The sequence below is a fragment of the Phalacrocorax aristotelis genome, chromosome 2 (assembly GCF_949628215.1).
Source record: "Phalacrocorax aristotelis chromosome 2, bGulAri2.1, whole genome shotgun sequence".
Taxonomy (NCBI): domain Eukaryota; kingdom Metazoa; phylum Chordata; class Aves; order Suliformes; family Phalacrocoracidae; genus Phalacrocorax; species Phalacrocorax aristotelis.
The window spans coordinates 20,959,310-20,968,399 of record NC_134277.1 but is presented as its reverse complement, the minus strand read 5'-3'; the positions used below and the strand labels follow the sequence as shown (position 1 = coordinate 20,968,399).

At 50.4% G+C, this 9,090-nt stretch overlaps 1 protein-coding gene and 1 long non-coding RNA gene across 3 annotated transcripts in view; one reads left to right on the top strand and one right to left on the bottom strand.

Moving 5' to 3' along the window:
• Positions 1–2,722: 2,722 nt before the first annotated feature.
• The window catches only part of MLLT10 (MLLT10 histone lysine methyltransferase DOT1L cofactor), a 137,674-nt gene continuing 131,306 nt past the window's right edge, over positions 2,723–9,090 (top strand). Inside the window, exon 1 of one of the 2 annotated variants that reach the window (XM_075082678.1) lies at positions 2,723–3,215. The gene's annotated coding sequence lies outside the window, so the exon portion shown is untranslated. Of the gene's footprint in view, positions 3,216–5,924; positions 6,060–9,090 lie in introns of those variants that run through there. The other variant, XM_075082677.1, reaches the window with a different exon arrangement.
• Positions 4,531–5,521, bottom strand: LOC142052491 (uncharacterized). The gene is made up of 2 exons (XR_012658861.1): positions 5,265–5,521; positions 4,531–4,944 (listed from the first exon to the last, which is right to left on the bottom strand). It is a non-coding gene; the product is annotated as an uncharacterized LOC142052491 (long non-coding RNA).

Here is a 9,090-nt window from a genome sequence, read left to right as displayed (position 1 = left end):
TTGATTAGCGTGCAATCTGCAATCTACACCCTATAGTCAGTAGTGTTTCAGTCCTGAAGCTGTCTGGCCGAAGGATAAACCTCATTAGAAAAGAAAGAGCAAAATAATATTCATAATACCTCGCCGTAGACCTATTCCCATTTATTGGAAATCGTATACTTTCATTTTTGTAAACTTGTGTTAAAATATATATGCTCGCGGGAAAGTGCTTAACCACGTTGTTCCAGAAAGAAAACGTGTGTAACATTTAAAATACTCCTATTACGTGATGTTTTGATTTATTTTCATAGTATGATTACGTTTAAATACCAGTGCAATTCAGCCTGACCTCTTCCTTCTGCAATGAAGTAATGCGCACACCATTTGCAGTCTTTTAAACGTTTTGTTGGGAAATGCAACAGCGATGTCCACCAGCGGCTGTGCTAACGGGGAGAACGCTTGTGCAAATCTTCGGGAAAACCTAAAAGGTCATGTGCATTTTCACACTAGGATTGCCACATTATTAGAGTATTATTATTATTTATTATTATTTGTTAAGTGCTGGGCCATGGCTTCAGGTATTGACAAGCATTAAATAAACCTTTGCTTTCGTGACGCTGGGCAGAAATATATATTGCAACTGAGAACTTCTTTTTCAACCCTACTGTCTGCTTTTCGGTATTGCTGGGCATATTTCGCTCAAGGAGGACACAGATAGAAAGCAGCTAGAGGCTATCACAAAGAGTCCGGTAGCGTAAATATAATAGGGTCAAAGAAGAGTATAATAGGATCCTTCTGCTATTTTAGAGTCAGCCAAATGTGACTGTAGTACCTAAAATTTGCCGTAAATTCTAGTACGACAACAAATCGGAATATATAACTAAATCTCCTAAATGTGTAGGACAAAGAAATGCCAACCATCAGTCTGGGGGAAAAAAAATCATATTCTGGATAATGCTATGACGACTAGGAGTTGCAGGGTTGGGGTTTTTCTTCCTTTTTTTTTTTTCCCCCTTCCCCCCCGCCCCCCTTTTTTTTTTCCTTGGTAAACAAAGCAGCAATGCAGAGTTCTGCTAAGTGCATTTTAAGTTGTATTTTTTCTGTGGGGGCTGGGATGTCACTTGCACACAAGAATTTTGTGCAATTTGTACTCACCACGGACTAAGACTATTTCTGGAGTTTTATATTCGTGGTAGTTAAAAAATACTTTTTAGCAGGAGTTTCTGGACACATACTACATGCCATGTTGTTTACTGACCCATAATCAAAATGCAGTGACCTTCTACCCTTTTTTTGCCCCTTGACCCACGCTGAATTCAATGCAGCCTTTATAAATTTGCAAATCCTTGGACGTAAAGGGGATTTGGTGAGTCTTTGTTCTGAAAGGATCCTAAAAGTTTGCATTTTTAATTAGACAAAGGTAACGCAACAAACATTGGGAAATAAGATCCTCTCCTGCACGTAGGTGAGGATCTCCTAATCACTCCTAACTTCTACACGAGGGAACCGCGTCCTAAAAAACGTACCCCGCAAACTGAAAAGCAGTTGCAAATGCAGGAGATCGGGAGGTAATGAATTGCACCAAATTAGCAATGTGGTACAAATCACTTTCATGACGTAAGGGATGGCCAGGCCACAATCTTCCGGCGCTCCTCATCTCCAAGGACCGTGTGGATCCTGGTGACCCGGGGAGAGGGGAGAGCCAGCGATTTGATCTGGAGCTAGAGGCACATTCCCTTATCTCCTTTGCTATCAGTCGGTTTAAAGGACACCGTAATTATCATGGTGATAAAACAATGCCCGCTTATGTGTGCTGAATAAATAAAGAATGTTTACAGCCCTACAATGTTTCGATTCCAATTAAATGCTATCAAAGAAAGCCCCCTTCCTTCCTTCTCTCTCTCTCTCTTTCTCTCCCCCTCTCCCTCTTCCCCTCCTCCTTCCCCCCCTCCCTTTTCTCCCCCCACTACTCCCTATTTACCTTGTTGGTTGTAACATGGCCCTATGAAATAAACCGGCCCTCCAGTTTGCTATTAAGGCCACATCGGGAGGAGGGGGAGGAGAAGGAGGAGGGGGGTGTGTGTGAGACAACACGCACTCCCGGTCCCACAATTACTTGGGTCGCCTGCATCCTCTTTTTTTTTGTTGTTGTTTTGTTTTGTGTTTGTTTGTTTGTTTATTTTTCAATTGCCAAAGGCGTGATGATGCGGGGGGAAAAGACACTTCGGGATCCCGCTCCATCCGCCCACCGAGGCAGTCGGGCCGGATGAATCCGGCGCCCCTGGGGCGCCGGAGGACGGGGCTGCCCCCCCCCGCCCCCCCCCCCGGGGTCTCCCCACCGCTCCGCTTCCCTCTGCGGCGGGGAAGCCTTGGAAACGGGAGCCTGGAAATGCATCCTGCTCACTAAGACACAAGGATCATTTCAAATATTCATTGTATCAGCAAATCTCATCATAATCAGATTAAAGCAAGGTTTTGGGGGGGAATCGCCCTCGTGGCTGGGCGCGAAACACCGGCCGGACTACAAAGGGAGCAGAAAAGGGGCTCCCCTCCCCTGCCTTGGCAGCACGGGGGGAAATTGAAAAGCAGACTTTTTTTTTTTTTTTTTTTTTTCCGAGAAAGGGACACTTTCAAAAGCTGTGATTCACCGTCCCACCCTGGGTAGCACGTTCCTCCCGGAGGTTGTTTCCCTTTAAACTTTACGCTTAATATTTCTATAGGATGCTTTTATTTGTTTGTTTGTTTTAAAGTCCAGACAGAAACGATTCCCGCTGCGGAACACACGTAGATTTTTCTTCGCGCCAGTTCGCTTTTAGCTTATTTCAGCTGAGGGACCAGCTTTTCTACATTCGAGCTTTAAAATGTATATTTCGTTGAGTTGTCTGGGGCGAAATGTTTCCATCCCTCCCGTGGAAGCGAGGGAGGAACGCAGTGCATTTTCGGGTCTGCTCGAGAGGCGCGGGCCCTTCTCCTTTTGAAAGTTTAGATCTCCAATACCCTCGATTCTACTGGCAGAATTAGGATGGACTTGGAGGGTCCTAAACGTGACCATTCACTAAGGCGGGGGGCTACAGCTTGCAACAACGTGCTCGGCAACTTAATCTTACACGAAAAAGAGCACAGAGCTAAAAAGAACGGAATACGAACTCTGCCGACATTTGCGGTCGCGTCCCAGGCGGACCGTACGTTTTACAGCTGATGGGCACGCGTGTGTTTTGGAGCAAGGAGCAGAGAAGGTAAGCGCTCGTCCTCGCGTCCGCCACCTCGGGAAGAGACAATGAGAGAACAAAGGGAAACGCTTCTCCCGCGAGCGTCTCTCGTTTTCCTCCTCCGTCAGGGTCTCGGTGCGAAGGGCCGCCGGGGGAGACTCGCTCAAACTTTGCCTCCGGAGGCCGGGCGGCGGCGGCGGGGGCGCGAGGGACGGGGACGAAGTCGCGGAGACATTCCAACCCTCCCCTCCCCCGCGCCGTTTGCCGCCGTGAGGGCCGCGGTGCCCGCTGCCAGCGGAGCTGCTGGCTTCATGGCTCTGAACTCACCGGAGCGTCCCCGCGGGGCCGGGCCGCCGCCGCCCGGAGCGGGAGCGGGGACGTGCCGGGCGCCCCCGCCGGCACCTCCGCCTGCCGGGAATGACGGATCGCCCCGGTGACGGCGAGCGAAGAAGCGGAGGTTAGGAGGCGGCGGGGGTGGAAAGGGTGTAGGGGGGGCGGAGGGGACGGGACGGCGGGAGATCTGCAATTATTTGCAAATCAAGTAAATCGCATCGACGAACGAAGCGGGGGTGGGGGCTGTGTGCAAACAAACGCCGCCGGCGCCGGGCTCCGCGGAGAGCGCGGGGCGCGGGCGCGCGGCCGGGCCGTTACAAAGCGCGGCGGGAGGAGTGGGCCCCTCCCGCCCGGGACGCGCTGCCCGGTGTTCACGGCCGGGGCGCGAGGAGCGGAGGGCGCTGCGGGGCTGGGCCGGTCGGTCGGTCAGTGTGGCCGGTCGGTGCGGCGGAGCCCTCACTCCCGCCCGTTCGCCGAGGCACCGCCCGCCATTGGCGCGGGGGCTCTCGGCCGCTGACCTTTCACCCCTGCCTCCCGCCCGCCCGCCGCTTCCTTTGCCGCCCGACCGCTTTCCTACCCACAACCCCTCGCGCCGGCCGCGCTCGTGCCGCGCTCGAGCCGCCCGCCTTCCTCCCTCGTCCCCCCGCCTTTCCTCCGCCATCCCGGGAAAACACGGGAAAGCGCCCGGGGCGGGGCGGGAACGGCCGGTGGGGGCGGGGGAGGGGCCGAGGCGGGCCCGGCGGGGGTGCATGAAGCGCTGGTTTAACCGACGGGGGCGGCGGGGACGGGGGGGGACACCGGGACCCGCAGGACACGCGTGTGAGCGGGGGGGGGCTGCGGCGACGGGGGCGCTTGGGCAGGGGGTGCGAGGTCTGGGCCGGGCGCGGGGGGGGGGGGCGGGGCGGCAGGAGGAGGACCCGCCTGTTGAACGTTGCTGCCAGACGTTAATCTCGTGCTTTAAAGTACCTTGTCAGTGGCTTTAAGGAAATCAAACGTGACATTAATCAAATCACCCAAATGTAAACATTTATAAGTTAAATCCTAATATTATGCAATTATTTAAATCGAGCCGTGGTTTTTCCTCAGTGTCGTGGCTCCTGCGCTCCTCCCCACGTGCTTTTGAGTTTTCCGCCGGTTCCCGCGTCTCTTTTCCCGCCGCGCCGTGGCTTTCGCGCAGTGGTGAGGGTTGGATCCCGGCGCTCCGCGGCACCGGGGCGGCCGCGGGGACAGCGCTGCCCTTGTCGTGCCGCCGGGTCGGCAAAGCAAGCCCCTCGAGGTGAAGGAGCAGCTCGCTTTGCGCAGACCTGAGGGCAAAGCCCCCAAGTAATGTCTTGCTTCGGTACTGGTTTTGGGGTTGCCCCCCACCGCGGGTGCGTGGAGTGGGTGATTCCCGCGTGGAAACTCGAGAAGGAGGCTCTGGTGACTGAAAGACGGGGAGGTGCCTTTGCAGCGTCAGTGGGGTTTTTTAGGCGAAGTGGCAGGCGAGAGCCCCGCTAATGGCGAGTGGGGGAGGCTGGGGCGCGGTGCCCGGGCCGGTGGGCTGGCAGCCGTCCGGAGGGGCTGCAGCACAGTGGGGTGAGGGAGCGGGGTCCGAGGGCTGCCCGGTAGGGCAGCCGTGGGCAGATGGGCTTCGGGGGCAGGCTGCGGGCACGCCACGAGGGCGAATTCAGGCGACGATGGCGAGAGACCCCGCGAAGGGACCCTCCCCCCACTTCGACCTCCCTCCCGGTCCTTCCCGTTCACCTCTCCCGGCGACTCAGCGGCGGGCAAAAGGGGATTTGCGGGTCAGGGAGAACAATGCTGAGCCGGCTTTTGTGTGCAGCACCGTCCCCTGAAGGGAAGAAGCGAGCACTGCAGCGCCGGGTCTGTAGTGCTGCCGCCTCTCCTGCTGGTAGTGCTCACGGCATGCGAGGGGACGGGCGGCGCCGAGCCCGCCGGCCCGGGGTCAGGGTCGGCCAGTCGCGGGGCGAGGGCTCCGGTAGTCCGGCCCGGCCGCTCCGCCGAGCCCGGGGAGCGGGGCGGGCCAGGCGGGCAGCCCCTCTCGCCCTCCAGCCGGCTTCGCGCCGTGGGCGGGAAGAGTAAATGCGCGGGTGCCCTCGGGTGCGCGCGCTGAGCCGGCGGGCTCGCCCGGGGCATGGCGAGGGTGAGCGAGGGTCTGCCGTCCGTGGGGCGGGCTCCAGAGGTGACACGGAGGGCCGGGCCGCACGCGGGCAGGGCCAGGCGCGGCGGGGTCGGGGGAAGCGCTGCGCCGCCGGGGCTCCCTCTCCCCCGGGCGCTCCCCCATTGTTTCCCCGCCGCCCCCTCCGCGCCGCTGTCCGCCGGCGGGGCTCTGCCGGCCGGGGCGGGGGCGGGCGGGGAGACCTCCCGCCCCGCGGCTCTGCTCTTCCCGGCCCCGCCGGCCCCCCGCGAGCGGGCGTGCTGCGCGCGGCGGCGCGGGGGTTCCGGCGGGAACACGGGTGCAAAGTAGCGAGGAGTCTGTAGGAGTGCCATCCGCTGCGGGAGCTCCCGGGAGGCTGTAGCTCACGTGTTTCTTGGAAGGTAACCCCCCTCCCCCCCGCCGCCCTGCCGCGGCGGGTTTGTGCATAAAGTAACGTCTGTTTGTGGGTGGATTTTAGTAACAGGACTTCTTAAAGAAATCGGGAGAAACTGCTCCGAACTGCCGGATTTGGAATAATAAATGTGGCCAAAGAGAATTTTGCAAGGAACTCGTCTTAATGGTCTGTTTATAAAAATGAAGATTAATCTTATCCTGTTTTTCATATAAGCACCAAAATGTCTGGATCGACACCCCACCACCACCCCCCAGTGATTGTTTTATGTTGCTTTGAGATTTTGAAAAATTTGTTTTCTAGGAAAAGTGTTTGTTGTCTCTTGTTCCGCCCCCCTCCCCCCCGAAAATAAGGAGAAATTAAATTGTTTTGGTATGCCATTTCAGACCTCAACTTTCTCATGTATTTCTCATGTATTTATATCAAGGAAGAATTTACTAACTTGATGTTCAAGAAAATTTCCAGCAAGTGCCCTTGATCTTCTAAGGGAAAAAATTGTCTTTGCACGTTGTGTCTGGAATATTAAATCAAAACGGGTAGGGGCTCGTGTTTGTGAGGAGGAAAGAATTTATAGAGAAATAGTTATTTTAAGAAAATCCTTTCTAGGAGAGCCGTGCTTATTTTTAGCGAGTTATCTCCGAGTGCGTGAGAATTTATTTTAAAAGATTAAAAGTGATGTCTAGATTTTAAATTTTTTAAATTAAATATATCGCCAAGAAATCAATGTTTTGCCTAGGTTGTGAGCAGCAAGTAAAAGCAGTTAAAGGCCGATGTTTAGGGATATCACCTAGCTGAAAATAATTCTGAAGTGACTTTCCTCCCCCCACGCACACTTGGGAAGTTGCATGCTTGCAGTCATTGTTTCAGAGAATACAGTTTGGGACTTCTCTTTCACTCTTTGTAAACTTGCAGGCTTTTGTGGGACTCCTCCAAATAAAAGCTCAATCCAGTTTAGATGGTAAAAAGCGTCCCTGTTATCCGAAAGCTGAAGGTGCAAGTAATATTTAGTAGAAAAACACCACCCTGGTAATATCCAAAGGCATTAACTTTAAGGTCGAGAAAAGAAAGATTTTTTTGTTTTGTTTTGTTTTACTTCTACTTGAGTATTCTGAGATGCATTTACTCTTGATTGCTGCTGGGCAATTTTCGAAAGGTAACTACAAATTTAGAAAGCATCATTCAAAAGGACATTTAATGCTCTTGTATTTACTAAAACAATATATCGCTATTTGAAAACTGTCTTATTGAAAGGGAAGATTAAAAAAATAGGGAGGGACGGTTTGTTGCCATCCTTCATTGCCCTTTATTTTGTATTTGTGCGGGTTGTGTTGACATATTTAATTTATTAAGTTTTTTTCACAAAGGAACATTGTCGTTACTTTTAATTGGGAAGTACCACGATATAAAAAATACCCACATTCCCGACTCTGAAGTACCATAGCAAGATTGACAAAAAGTGATCCCAGGCTTGCACGCTTAATTCGCCAAGAATGTTAAGCTTCCCAGATACACCCTATGTGGTCAAGTTAGACTTTCACTCTTAGACAGTTTTTAATGGTCAAAATCGTACCTAGAGGAAATGTATCTATGTATGTGTACGTAGAATTGAAATTAGATGGTAACGAGCAGTGGGAATGGAGTTTACTGATCGAAAGACTTTTTTTTTTTTATTGCATTTGGCAACCTCTTTCTTTCAGAGACACAATACAATTAATTAACATATTCTGGGGCGTGTTTTTGAGATTGGGAAGTGGTGGCCCCTTGTTGAGAAGAAAACACTTTAAATAAAAAAAGTAACATTGTTTTGTCCAAATGGTACTGGGAAAAGCAGAGTAGTATTGCTTATACAGCCCACCGATGCGGTTGATTTACTCCAATTTGCTTTAGCATGTAACAAACCAGCTTTTCCTTTCCCACGCTATATTAGATATATGTGTTTTGTTTATACAAATCCATCTAAAATATGTCTGTATTTAAGATATTGCATGGGAAATCCAGCATGTCGTTTCTTGTATTTAATATGTACTACATACAGATACCATTCCTAAACCGAAATCAAATAAATGTGACCTGTGACACAGAGCAGTATCACACTGCTGATCGCAACACAACAAACATGAAAAAAGGCTAGTAATTTCTCTGAAATGTTAATTTAGTGAATCCTATGTGGAGATATGCCTACAGATGAAAAGTCATCTGAGGCTTGGTTTTGGAGCGATGAGATGTATTTAATAAAAATCCAATTAATTAATACATACCTAATAAAAACCCAAACTTTGAAATGAAATATTCTTCTCTGAAGAAAAGCCCTGTGTTATGTTTAAGTTGCATACAGTCTAAATTCCAGAGTTTACTAACCCAGCTTTTCAGGGCTTAATGCAGCATTAATATTCAATATGGTTTGCTAGAAGTTTATTTCAGGTTCTTTTGTATCATACTGTAATTATCATTACTTTGACTTGACTCATATAAAAATGTGGTTAACATTTAAATGCCTTTTTAATGTAGAGAATTGTAAATTAACTGTCACATTTAAATCTTTTAACTTCTATCTCTTAGGGAATGTTAAATCTTTAAAAGGAAAGAAATAATCACCGCGCTTAAAAACATCCTGTGCTAGGATTCCTGTATTTAGAATTTTGGTTTGAGATTGTTCATTCAAAGAAAATCCCTTGTTTCATGTTTACTGTAAACCTCGGTCTGAAATTAACATTTAAATGCCAACATTAGTAACAGAAGCAGTACTTGAAAACCACCAATTTTATCCATTGCTGCCAGTTAAGTGGAATTTGCCAAAGTCTCCAAAGGTGATAATACAATTAAAAGCAAGAAAATGAATACAATAGTTGGCGGAATTATTTCCCCTTTTCTTTGCAGTCTAAAGAATTACAAAATTTGTAATTGCGTTTGCACAAAAGAAAATAGCTCAACATCTGAGGAGGCATGGTGTCCAGGAGATGCACTGACATGACCTTTGATGCTGCTATCTGTACTTGCAGAACATGTAAATATATAGCATG